The 12683-nt window shown below is 37.0% G+C and overlaps 1 protein-coding gene across 3 annotated transcripts in view; it reads left to right on the top strand.

The window, feature by feature from the left end:
* The window catches only part of diaph3 (diaphanous-related formin 3), a 339063-nt gene that overhangs the window by 299629 nt on the left and 26751 nt on the right, over window positions 1–12683 (top strand). The gene's annotated exons all lie outside the window — the stretch shown is intronic.

The raw sequence follows: 12683 nt of genomic DNA, 5'->3' as shown, positions 1-12683 counted from the left end.
TCTCATCCATTTCTACCTCATCCCATCTTCTCAGGATTATCACACCTTTAATGGCTTAAATCCGCTTTTGTTCGGGGAAGATGAGAGGATAGAGAACGAGGCAGAGGGGGGAAGATGAGAACAGGCGTTCTCGCCTCTAATCCTCTGAATCCTGCAGCCACTGGCGCTGTAACAAGGGAGGAACAATAGTGAGAGGAGGGAGAGAGATGGAGGAATAGCATTAGAGGAAGAGAAGGACACGTGTAACCTATCCATCAAAGGAGTGCTAGATTGTCCAGACAGGAGATGAAAACATGATTTATCAGGGCAGTGTGCAATTAGGCCTCTTCCTACAGTGTGCTGGCATTTGCATGCGTTCAAGCGTGTTTGTGCACACGTTTATAGTGATTGAGAGCCATTGTTTAGTGATGAATATGTACTGAAATATTGCTGACATTTGGCAAGATTTTGCTTAGGTAGTTACATTTTCAGTAAATCGAATTGATTGATTGTCTGTTCACAGTCTGATAGTTTCATAGATTTTTTTTTTTTTTTTTTTTTTCTGTTAATGTTCTTCACAGTTAATATAACCCAGCTTTTATTCCTCAAAAGAGCTGGACATCTTTCAGAAGCACTTTTATTCCTGATGTGCGCCTTTCACACTGAAATCTTCATACACACAGCGATGCATACCAGGACAAAAGCATCCCAACCCAGAGTCTCATCTTTAAAAGATAATTACCCATCTTTGAGCAGTCGGAGGAAAGATGAGGAGCGTAAAAAATAGATCAGGAAGACGGCGGTGTCTCTGATCACTCCTTTCGCAAACCTTCACGTCAAAATGATCAAATGCACATATTCAGCACCACCGTTTTCAAGTGCAAATTCCACTTTACATGTTGACAGTTTGGATGAGTTTCACCCCTCTTGTCTTTCTCTCTCTATTTCCCGCCACCTTTCTCTTTTACTTTTATTAGCGGCAAATGTAGTGCCTCTAATCCTCTTAATTCTTGTGAAAGAAACCGCACTGGAGGAAAAACAATTGACATCTGTTTTTGTGGGTGTGATAGTTCTTTTAAAGATGCAAGGAGAGATTAGTAAACAACAACAACAAAACAGCTGTTGTAAACTGGCTTTGAACAGAACAAAGCTCAAGCTGTGGGGCGTTCAACACCAAACTGATTTAAAGATGTCAAGACAAGCAACACAATTAAAGCCCTGTTTCTTTTGGTAACGTACACATGTTTATAGATACTTTATTTTAGGTCATGTGGATCTGTTGTCTTTTATCTCAGTAAGTGAATTTTAACACATCAAATCGCAAGCACACCTCATGTTGTTTTTTTGTCCACCGCCTGTCTGAATATCAGATCTGATCTGAACGCCAACATGCTTTATAAAACGGATAGTTCCATCGCTGGCTTCTGATTGGTCACTACAGGGTTCCAACCATGCTAAAATACTCGATGGTAAAACAAATAATAATAATAAATAATTATTATTATTATTACTTCTAACAAAAAGTAAAATGATTATTATTAATAATGATGATAATATTTAGGATCTATTTTAATTTACTTTGTGCTGTATTTTTTATATAGTCAAAATTGAAGGGCTTAAATGCAATGCCATGACTATATTCACAATATTCCACACCATTTTGTGCGAGTGTAACTAACCCATGATTTGTGCATGACAAGCTCTGATACAGGCTCAGGAAAGTGTGCTTTAAGAAAGCATTCCATGGAGCAGCAGATGTGTTTATGCAGATGTTGCTCAGCCAGGTGTGTGTGGGGCTGAGGGGAACCGACAGACTGGAGTGATGGATGCTGCTTGGTTTTCGGCCTGGTGCTTTCACTGGCTACACACTGTGAGTAAGCCGGTATGTGTTTGGATCATTTTTTTGACCCTTGCATCTCTCTCTCTCTTTTTCCACTCCATTGCGTTGTGTGGAGCAGCATGTAGCAGCTTTTCATGGAGCCGCTGATTAGCTCTGCATATCTGCAGAGAGGGATCTGGCCTTTACATGCTGCTCTCTTCATAGCCTCTCAGACTGTGACAGCAGAGTCGGGGTGCCTAAAAGGTCACACACAGGAGCGGGATCTTCACCTAAGTGCCTTAGAAAATTGCTTACCAGATGAGTTGCGGGTCTCCTGAAAAAGCGTAATGTAATTTGTCAGGCTGTCAGAGATGGTTAGGGCGTAGCGGCCTGCGAGATCTCTGTATTTGCGGGACGATGATAACAGGACACAAGTTTGAGCTCTGTTGTGTTGTCTGAGTTAGTTTTAAAGTCGTGGTGAAACTTAATTTTGTAATGTAAGGTAAATAGGATATTCAATTATAGAGGGGTAAAAAAAGCCTGTATGGTTTTACTACCTGTATGGATGGCTTGGAACGACACAAATAATGTATTATGCAGATATATTGAAGAATGTTGGTAGCCAAACAGATTTAGTGGCCAATGACTTCTATTGTAAGGACCACAAAAAAACTATAAAGGTGTATATATACACGCAAACACTCCCGTTCAAACATTTGGATGCAGTTTGATTGTAATTGTTTTATTTATTTACTTATTTAGTTTTGATAGTTTTGATTTGTTCACTATGGTTGCATTTATTTTCAAAAACTAATATTGTGAAATATTGCAATTATACAACATATACGTGTGTGTATATATATATATGTATGTATGTGTATATATATGTATGTATGTGTATGTGTATATATATATCTATATATATACCTATATCTATATATATCATTTGTTTTTGTTTTTCTGAAATGGCAGAGCTCCTTTGTTTCAGTATTGTGTAATGAACAAAATTTATTATATTAATATGTATTCACATCAGCTAAAATTAAAGTGGCTGAGCAAATTATTACATTTCAATGAAGATTTCAAAAACTGAAAGCACAAAATTATATATCATGCACAAAAAGACCATGAATGTGTATTAAGAAAATAAATAGGGTCAACTGTGACTTCTTGTTGATTTTAAAGGAGGGGGAAACTAAAGCATTATGACCCACACCAACATCACGCAACATCTCCCAGCGAACACATCAGTGCATTTGCATTGTATGCGTGCTTTTGAGTAGAGGATAGAGAGAGAAATGTGAAATGCAGAGTGATAACAGATGGCTCGGATGACAGGCCCCTCTATCTCTCGTTTTCTCTCTCTCTGATGAAATTGTAGTTGATTTATGACAAATGTCAGTAAAAGCCTCTCCTGCTCTGTCGCTGTCAGTCAACTACCCAAGGTAAGAGTGTTCAGCCATCAATCACCTAGCGTTTCCGTGGAGATTCGTTATACCTCTGATGGCTCCTGCCCACTTCCCCGCCAGGAGCCCCAGTGGTCGGTACGGAGATGCTGAGACAAACAGGAAGTGACACGGATTCTCAGAGGCAATGGGCTGTTGACAGTAGCTAAGAGAATGGGAGGGAGTGGGCGGACCGTCTGGGAATTAGGTGGAATTGTTTTTTGTTTGATAAGTGTGTGGCGCAAGGTGAGCATTTGTATGTACATTAGAAACAGAGCGCGCGAGAGAGAGAGCGTGAAAGTGTTTCGTCCCTCTGTAGGGACTCGGCCAAGCAGGTGTTTTGTGGATCAGTAATGTCATTGTGATATATTTGGCTAAACGCAGTGACAGGTCCTCAGGGAGAAACCCGGTTTGTTCCTGCCAGCTACATCAACAGCCCTGTCAGTTACACCGTCTCACAGGTTACACTGTCATTCCTGCTCTGCTCAGATATTATTATACTGTCGGCGTGTTTCACATTCTTTCTGAAGCTTGGCAAACACCTGTTCTCTGGTCGAGGGTGAGGGTTCAGTGTCCACATTGACCTCATTGACACTGACATGATCAGAGGAGCCACAGGCTGAATGTCTGTCCCTCGTTGCCATGGCAAAGGGCAAATCACTGTCCTAGCCTTGTCAAAGGTCAGCTGTCACTGCCAGTGTTGTTACAGTGGGAAGCAGGATTTATCAGGATCCAAACACATGAACAGGTTTCTCTACCTGTCTCCGCTCTCACCTTTCTTTCTGTTAATACAGATAGTGCAGAAGAGTCTTTTACTCACAGTTATGTCTTGTCCTTTAATCAATACGATGATAGCATTGTTTTCTGATCATGAGAGAGGGTGTTATTGTGAAACAGCAATTGACCCCACTGACTTTCATTGTATGGGCAAAAAGAATGAGGGTAAATACATGATGACAGAATAAAAAAAATTGCGTGAACTATCCCTTTGATAATTTTACTGTTTTTGTTTTTAGTTCCTATGGTGTTAAAGAATGTGAAGACTATTCACGTTTTAAGTAAGGGTGCACAAAATATCTAAAATATTGTCTGATATTAGAGATTTTTTAAATTATTTTTTTGTTAATATTATTTGATTTGATTTGTATTGGTGATATTTAATTGTCCATGCTCATGTCCCGTATTTTTACAATTAGATTAACATTGCCGCTTACTTAAAGTTAGAATTTAAAAACACTAATAATTTAATAACACTGTTAAATGTAATCTTTAATACATTTCAAAATTAATATCCATTGAATATATATCTAATGAGCATTAAAACAGTCTAAATTCACTTGTAGAATGGAAAACAGTTGATTTTTTTTTTTTTTTTTTTTGGGATTTTATTTACCTAGACATCATAGAATTTTAATATGAGCCATTTATCGATTATCTGCCATAATAAGAAAGTAACTATTGATATCAGTGTCAGATTTAAGACAAGTGAGTCTGTAGTTTCCAGACTGCACTTTGTTTATGCTACCGTTCAAAAATTTGTGGTCTGTACAATTGTTTTTAAATAAAATTTATATTTTTATTAAGCAAGGCTGCATTAAATTGATGAAAAGTGACATTTATAATTTTACAAAAGATTTCTATTTCAAATATATATGTATATCATTTCTGTTCATCAGAGACCTAAAAAGAAAGTTTCACGGTTTCTACAAAAATATTAAGCTGAACAGCCGTTTTTCAACATTGATAATAAGAAGAAATGTTTCTTGAGCAGCAAATCAGCATATATTAGAATGATTTCTGAAGGATCATGACACTGAAGACTAGAATTGCTTTGCCATTACAGTTATAAATTACATTTTAAAATATATTCAAATAGAAAACGGTTATTTTTAATTGTGATATTTCACAATATTGCTGTTTTTACTGTAGTTTTATCAAATAAATGCAGCATAAAAGACTTCTTTCAAAAACATTATAAAATAGTTCAGATTCCAAACTTTTGAATAAGTGTACATTCTCAGTTCTCAGTGTTCAAAATCTCTGTCATGTTCTCTATTCACAGCATGCTTAATTTTACACAACAGATTAGATATTCAGTCTGGCGGTGGCATCTCTGTATCTATATGTGTGCACTTTTGTATTTTTGTTATTGCAGTTACAGTTGAGTGATATCGTGAGTGAACAATTACAGTTCCTAATTGTGAAAGTTTGTATTTTCCATAGTCCTGAAAGAAGACAAAGGTTCCTTAGTTGCTAATTTGCGATCAGGGCACCAAAGCAAAACGAGTGACCCAGACTGGAGATGGCAGTGAACTCTCATTAGAACCTAATCAAAGGCAGATTAATTGGCTGCCCTTGTTGTGTTTCCCGAAGTAAAAGCCTCAGTGAAGAATGAACTGCATCCCATAACATAGTGTTAACAATTGCCTCAGACCACGACTACCACACCAGCTCCTTCATTTTTTCATTCAATTTTAAACCACATTTGATCTGCCTTGCATTGTGTTTCTTAATAGTTTTCAGTTTGATATTCTGCGGTGTGTGTTTGTGTGACAGAGGTCCCATTGTGGTTAGTTAATGAGGGGCTTACCGTGTTTAGTGATTGGAGCATGTAGTGGGGTCAGGCCCTCGTGCTTAAAGACTCTGTGTGCAACGAGGGAACTCAAATCACTCCCTTGACTCTCAGCACACATTTCTTAATTGTAAGGGCTAATTTAGTTCTACTAAAAACCTCCCGCAGGAACCGTTCTCTCAACGCACACAAATACTTGCATGAAACCAAATTATTAATGCAACATTGTATGAATGGAAACCAGCCACATATTTTGTGCAAAGAGCTAAACCTGTATTGTGTAGATCATTATTGTCCAGACCTGTGTGCTTTCACTTTCTGCTATTGATCCATCTATTCATATACCCATCTACTCAGACATTCATCCATCCACCTGTAAAAATCCATTTGTGATGATCTGAAACCTTCCTACCTTTTATCCTTCCATCTTTTTTTTCCATTTTTCATATAATCGCATTGGAATAGAGAGTGCCGTAAAGGCCTGAATGCTCCTCTTAGTCTGAGATATGCCTCCATGAAAAAGCAAATATCCACACCCACCATCTCACTTTCTCCTCTGAGACAAAAACAGTCTAATCTTCTCTTTGCTTGTGTTAGACTTCAGCATGAGACCTGTAACCCCTCTCCAACGGTCCCTCTCACCCAATTAACTACAGGAGAAAGGACGTTTTCTGGCTATACAGCTGCTGAATCTATATTTCATATTTTTACCATATCATATTTTACATTTTGTGAATTTGCAGTCTGAATTGAATGCAGTGAGTTAAATGAAAGACTAAATTAAACAATTGCTTTGTATTTGATGGCTGCATGCAAGAGCATTCAGTACAGTGTGACCACTTCCGTCTAATTCACAGACAAATGACTCTTATGAACCAGTTCTTTTGAATCTGTCAGATGGACTCTCAGATCCCAGTTTGAATCATTCTAAAAGGTGATTAATATATATAATTAATATATGACACTATATGACAAGTCCTGGGAAGAGATATGGTCATTTTATTTGATCATGTAATCACATCTATTCGCAAATCTTGGATTAAACCACTCTGGACCACTATGGATTCGTTTTACAACACCTTTATGATTCAGAGGAGGGACAGAAACCTCTCAGGATTCATTAAAAATAGATTAATTTGTGTTGGGTGTGGACCAACATTAGGCTGAGTAAATTATGACAGAATTTTATTTTTTGGGGTGAACTATCCTTTTAAAGAATCACAAATCATCATCTCATTGATTTGTGTCTGGCTCAAAATGAATTGTGAACTGTTTCCGTGTTGTGTACTTACAGTAAACCTCTATGGACTACGTTATGAGACTTCTCATTTTAATGAGCTCAAATGGGGTTTATCTGACTTATTTGTTATTCATGTGTCATATTTGTGTCTTTGTTCTCTGTATACTGCATCTGGTCACAATGAACTTCATGAAGTCAGGAATGTGAGACAAGACCCTCCTCACTGTTTATAGGATTTGCACGTCTCCAGCTGTGTGTATGTGTGTGCATGCCCTGCTCTACTGACCACTGCAGACTTGATTGCATTTGCAGTATGTTTTTCCCCTTTCCTATGTTACTTATAAGTACATCAACATGACGTCATGGTAGTGTGTGGGTGCGGGTGCGGGTGTGTGTGCGCGCATGTGTCGGTGCTAGTATATTTGCCTTCCTCTGTTGCACATGGTTCTGTTTTGTGCACACCTGACACTCTCTATGTGCTGATTGTGTGTGTGTGTGTGTGTGTGTGTGGGTTGATTGTGTGTTCATAACCCTCTCTCTGTCACACTAGTAAGTGTGTAAGTGTTGTGCAGTCTCATGGGAAGTGATTATAAAGCACAGAGTCAGTATACTTCTGCTCGATGTCATCAAGCCAGGCTAAATTAGCTCCCCCCCCCCCCCCCCCCCCCCCCCCTCTCTCTCTGTCTCTCTCTGAGAACATAGTCATGTATAAATTTAAGTTTATTTTATGGATGCACAGAATACACTCTTTACATTTTGGGTTGGTAAGATTTTTTTATTTTTATTAATGTTTTTACTCACCAAGGCTGAATTTATTTGATCAAGAATATAGTAAAAACAGCAATACTGTGAAATGTTTAAATTGTTTAAAGGAACTGTTATATAAACTGTTATACTAAAATATAACAAAGCTATTTTGATATCAAAACCAGCAGTCATTACTCCAGTCTTCAGTGTTACATGATCATTCAGAAATCATTCTAATTTGCCTTTACTGCAACTTTTGATCAATCGAATGCATCCTTGCTGGATAACTGTATTGATTTATTACGGTAAAATTTGTACATGACCTTACATTACGCGTATACTGAACAATCTTGTAACTTTGTATGGCAGTACATCTCATGTTACCACCTCCTTATTATGAATCACTTTGTACTTATTTGGATAGAAGCTTGTGCTAAATGGATAAATGTAAATGTAATCACTAGCCATCCAAGTTTAAATCCAAAGTATCTTGACTCAAGTTCACTTCACCTTTCACAGATATTTTGAAGATTAGACTTGGCTTGGATAAGCATAATGTACCTTTATAAAAGGTATTGAGGCCTTCCATTAAAATGTTTAAAACTGTAAGGGGAAGAGGAGAGAGAGCAATGGAATGAGGATTGGACTCAGTGTGACTCACGCTGGCAATGCTAATGTGCTCGGCACTAATTGAAAGCAGTTATGCAGTAATCAGAAACCTGCCGAGCGACAGCTATGTTCATTAGAAACACACTGCTCCCTTACACAGAGAGCGAGAGAGAGGGCACGGAGGGGAAAAAAAAGAGGGTCAAGATATGGCCCAAAGATGTTAAACACTTAAAAAATGTTGATAGTGTGCGCATTTACACGTTTCAGAGAGATCTAGACGACGTTGATCGCTGGTTTTCAGTGTCTTCATTTCACATGGCCACTCTCGATCACGTTACTCTCATGTGCACATCTGTGATCTTAAGCCATTAACTCAGCCACAGCTTCAACTCTAGCCTCATGTAAATGCATTCAAATGAATTCTGCACGTACATCGTGTTCCTCTGTCTTTTAAAGCACTGTGCTTTGTCTCACCAAATGCTCCGCAGACTCGCAATGAGAAGCTGAACGCTTGCTTGACCCAGATGATTTGAATATCAAAGAGCTTTTGATCAGTGCAATCACTTACTACTTTGTCAAGAAATATTCCCTTTGTATAAATTTGGCTGTGTTGAAGTTGAAGGTTTTCAGCAGCCATAGACACCCAGTGGAACCTCAGCTTAAGATATATATTTAAGGGGGCAATTTGTAGTAGCCGGGGGGAGGATGCAGGCCCTGAGTAAAGAAGTTAACCTCAGATTTCTGCAGGGAGACGGTTCAGTGTAAGTTGTAAGTTGCTTTAGGGTTAAACGTATCCGCTAGATAACACGCAGGCCTAACTACTAGCACTTTTATCTTGTATTTTGTATTTCGTCAACTGCTCTTCATTATACTTTAGTTATCACAAGGATGACACCAAATACATTCTTTTTAATGATTTTTAAAAGAATGTTATTAATCTATTAACCAGTACAGTGTTTAAATAATCAAAATGCAACCAAAAAGTAACATATATATATATAGCTGTTTTCTATTTTTTGATATTGTAAAATTTAAATTTTGGTTTTAAAAGCAGCCTGCGCATTTTAATGGACATTTTGAATAATACAGAATGTGTTTGTTTTTTATTGATTTATTGCACCCTAATAAAAAAATAATAATTTTCTTTCAAAAACACACAAAGAAATTTTCTTTGTGTTTCCCAACTAGGGGGCAATAGTTACCTTTATTAAATGCATGTACCATAATCATTTCAACAGTTTTAAGATTATTTTCTAAATGTTATTTGATCTGTAGTTCCTATTTTAGCTCACTGTGAGACATAGCACATACTTACTCTGAGTTGTGAATTTCTAGTCCAGGCTCATTAGAAAAACATGAGCTTGTGGGTGTTCATTTTCCATTTAAAAAGTGTGTTAATGGAGAAATCTAAAATCGACCATTATTTTATAAAAGTGGGAAAATAAATATTAAAATAAAAGTGGGAAAAATAAAAATAATTAAAAAGCATAATAATTTAACAACAATAAAATAGAATAAAAGTAAATTAAAGTTGAAAAACAAATAAACAAAATATATATTTTTTTTTTTATAAAATTGAAAATAAAATAAAATAAATCTCATGCAAGATAACAAAGAATCAGGGTAATTAAATACAAATAAAAAAAATTAAGCAAAATAAAATTCACATCAGAAAAAGAATTGGGGCAAGTGTGTCATTCCAGCAGTATAAACTGAAAATTTCAGAACACTTTTGATTCCACTCTAAGTCCTCAACCCGGCAAAACCAGGTCAGAATCTCTGGGTTTTCTGCACAAAACAGACTGAAGCTTTTATGGATGCGGCACACCGGAGGAGGAGGAGAAACAGAAAAGCAAAAGAAAGAAATAAATGAGGACGAGACCACCATCTCATCACAGTGCAGTAAAAAGAATAGCAGGTGGTCTCCTCTGAGGGATAGACCGAGGGCTATACAACGAATACATGTTGGGTGTAGATTCCCCAGGGTGGCTTGGCCGTGTTTTTCCCTGAACCGTGAGAGAGACAGACCTGTGCAGTTGCCATGAGCGATCTCGTCAAGGCAACCATTCAGTAGTGCAGGCATGCAAAGAACAGACAGTGTGGTCGCCATTACATTACAGTACCATAATGAAAGCAGCCAGCCATATTTCTACTCAGCCACAATCCCACAGGACCTGCAGCAAAGGATTGTGGGTACACTGTGAACACTTGTAAAAAAAACTGAAAATAAATCAGTAACACTTTACAATAAGGTTTCATCTTTAGTTTCATGATCTAAGAGTGAACAATACTTCTACAACCTTTATTAATAATCTTAGTTAATGTTAATTTCAACATATACTCATAAATTATAACATTAGCTAATGCTGTGAACTAACAATGAACAATTGTGTTTTTTATTAACTAACATCAACAAAGATAAATACTGTAACAAATGTATTGCTCATTGTTAATTGACAAGCTTTTGTACAAAAGATTAAGGACAAGTTAATGCTTTACAACACATTTTATTGCAATAAGACTTTTAGAAAGGATTCCATTGCAGTGGTGTGGGTCAATTATAAGAAGAACCTGCATGATACAAACCTTCACGCTGGTGATGACGGACAGATCGAAGTGTCCTTGCTGCAGCCTAAAAGAAGGAAAAATGTCAGAATATTCTGTAATAATATTCCAGGGTTTTTTAATGGGTTTGCGCTGTCGTTCTGACAAGGTGTCTTCCCTCCCGGTGACATTCGTGTTGTGCCACGTCTTTTCCTGGTGTTCTCGCGGTGACGAGGAAGACATTCCCATTGCTCGCCCTGCCAGGTTCAGCATCACCTCTCATGTTACACCTGTCAGTCACATCACACCGCTTGTGTTCATTTGCCCTCCGTGTAGTCCAGGGTAGAGTCTGTATCTTGTAATGACTTATGCGAAGAGCTGAAATGTGGATCATTTGGTGAAACGTTTGTAGGTTCGTATTTATATTTGACTGATTAAGTCGGCATTAAAATTTGCATAATACATGTACAGCTTACATCTAAACTTTAAGAGGCTCATTCAGCAGAATAAAAGATGAATCTCCATTTGAAAGCAACTCCTAAACTCTTCAAAATGATCTGGACTTTCACCCAGTGTAATTACAGCCTAATGGGATTTTAATTCAGGACTGGGAAACTGCATTCATCAGCACTGCCCAGACAATTTCTCCACTAAACAGCCACAAATAGCGTTATGACTGAGAAAGAAAGCATAGGAAACAAACGGCAGAAATGTGTCATGCTTTCTCTTTTCACTTACAGCCTCTCTCAATGAGACAGATCTCTAGGTTTTAAAACAGCGCTAGTTACTGTTATCTGTTATAGCCCATATACTGTTCAGTAGAGTCCAAAAGTCTCGGATCACATTAAACATTTAATTTTAAGCTCTTTTTAATGTGTTTTTAAGAAATAAAAGAATGTTTAGGATAATAAAACATGTATTTTTAAGAAAACTATGATGTACTTCATAATAATTGAAATCTATTTGAGGTTTCTAGGTTATTATTCATATAAGCAAACTTGAGAAGATCTTATGAACTTCTTTAACAACTAAATGGAAACAAGCCAAATGTTAAGACACTCTGAATTTCATCATCATTTTTTAGTGTTCATTTTTTATTTGAAAATAAATAATCCAATAAATATAATTCATGAAGTTACACTTTATAATTCATGAAAAATTAGGGTAAGATTTCTTATTTTTTGTGAAATTAATATTTTTGAATAGTATTTATTCAACAAGTATGCAATCAATGTTACATTTATGTTGTTGCAAAAAAAAAAAAAATAATTCAAATAAATGCTGTTCTATTGAACAAACTCACGTTTCCACAAAGAATTCTAAGCAACACTGTTCTAAACACTATAATATTGATAATAGGAAATGTTTCTTAACCCTTTAGAACACATACCAGCAAGCTGTATTCATTTTACCGTAACTCTTCAACCGTTTGCACTATCAAAACCATTCAAATTGCCCCTGACAGTAGACAACATGCGCTTTTCGGCAATATACGGTTGATTACGCTTTCCGTCTGCAAATGACAGCAGCTTTCTGGCAGAGCCGGAAGGAAGGATTTGAACAGAGATACGAAGCGCGGCAGGTTAGAGTGTTTTGGATTGCATAAAATAATAAAATACATGGCGAAAGAAGTGGTAGACAGCAGAAGAGGGGATTGGGATGATTTTTAATGAATCTTGGGAGGCGGATGGCGTTCACGTATCTTAGCATGTGGTGTGTGCATGTGTA

The sequence above is a fragment of the Abramis brama genome (genome assembly GCF_963993115.1).
Source record: "Abramis brama genome assembly, chromosome: 23".
Lineage (NCBI taxonomy): Eukaryota > Metazoa > Chordata > Actinopteri > Cypriniformes > Leuciscidae > Abramis > Abramis brama.
Note: the sequence above shows the minus strand (reverse complement) of the source record. Positions and strands in the feature narration are given on the sequence as shown.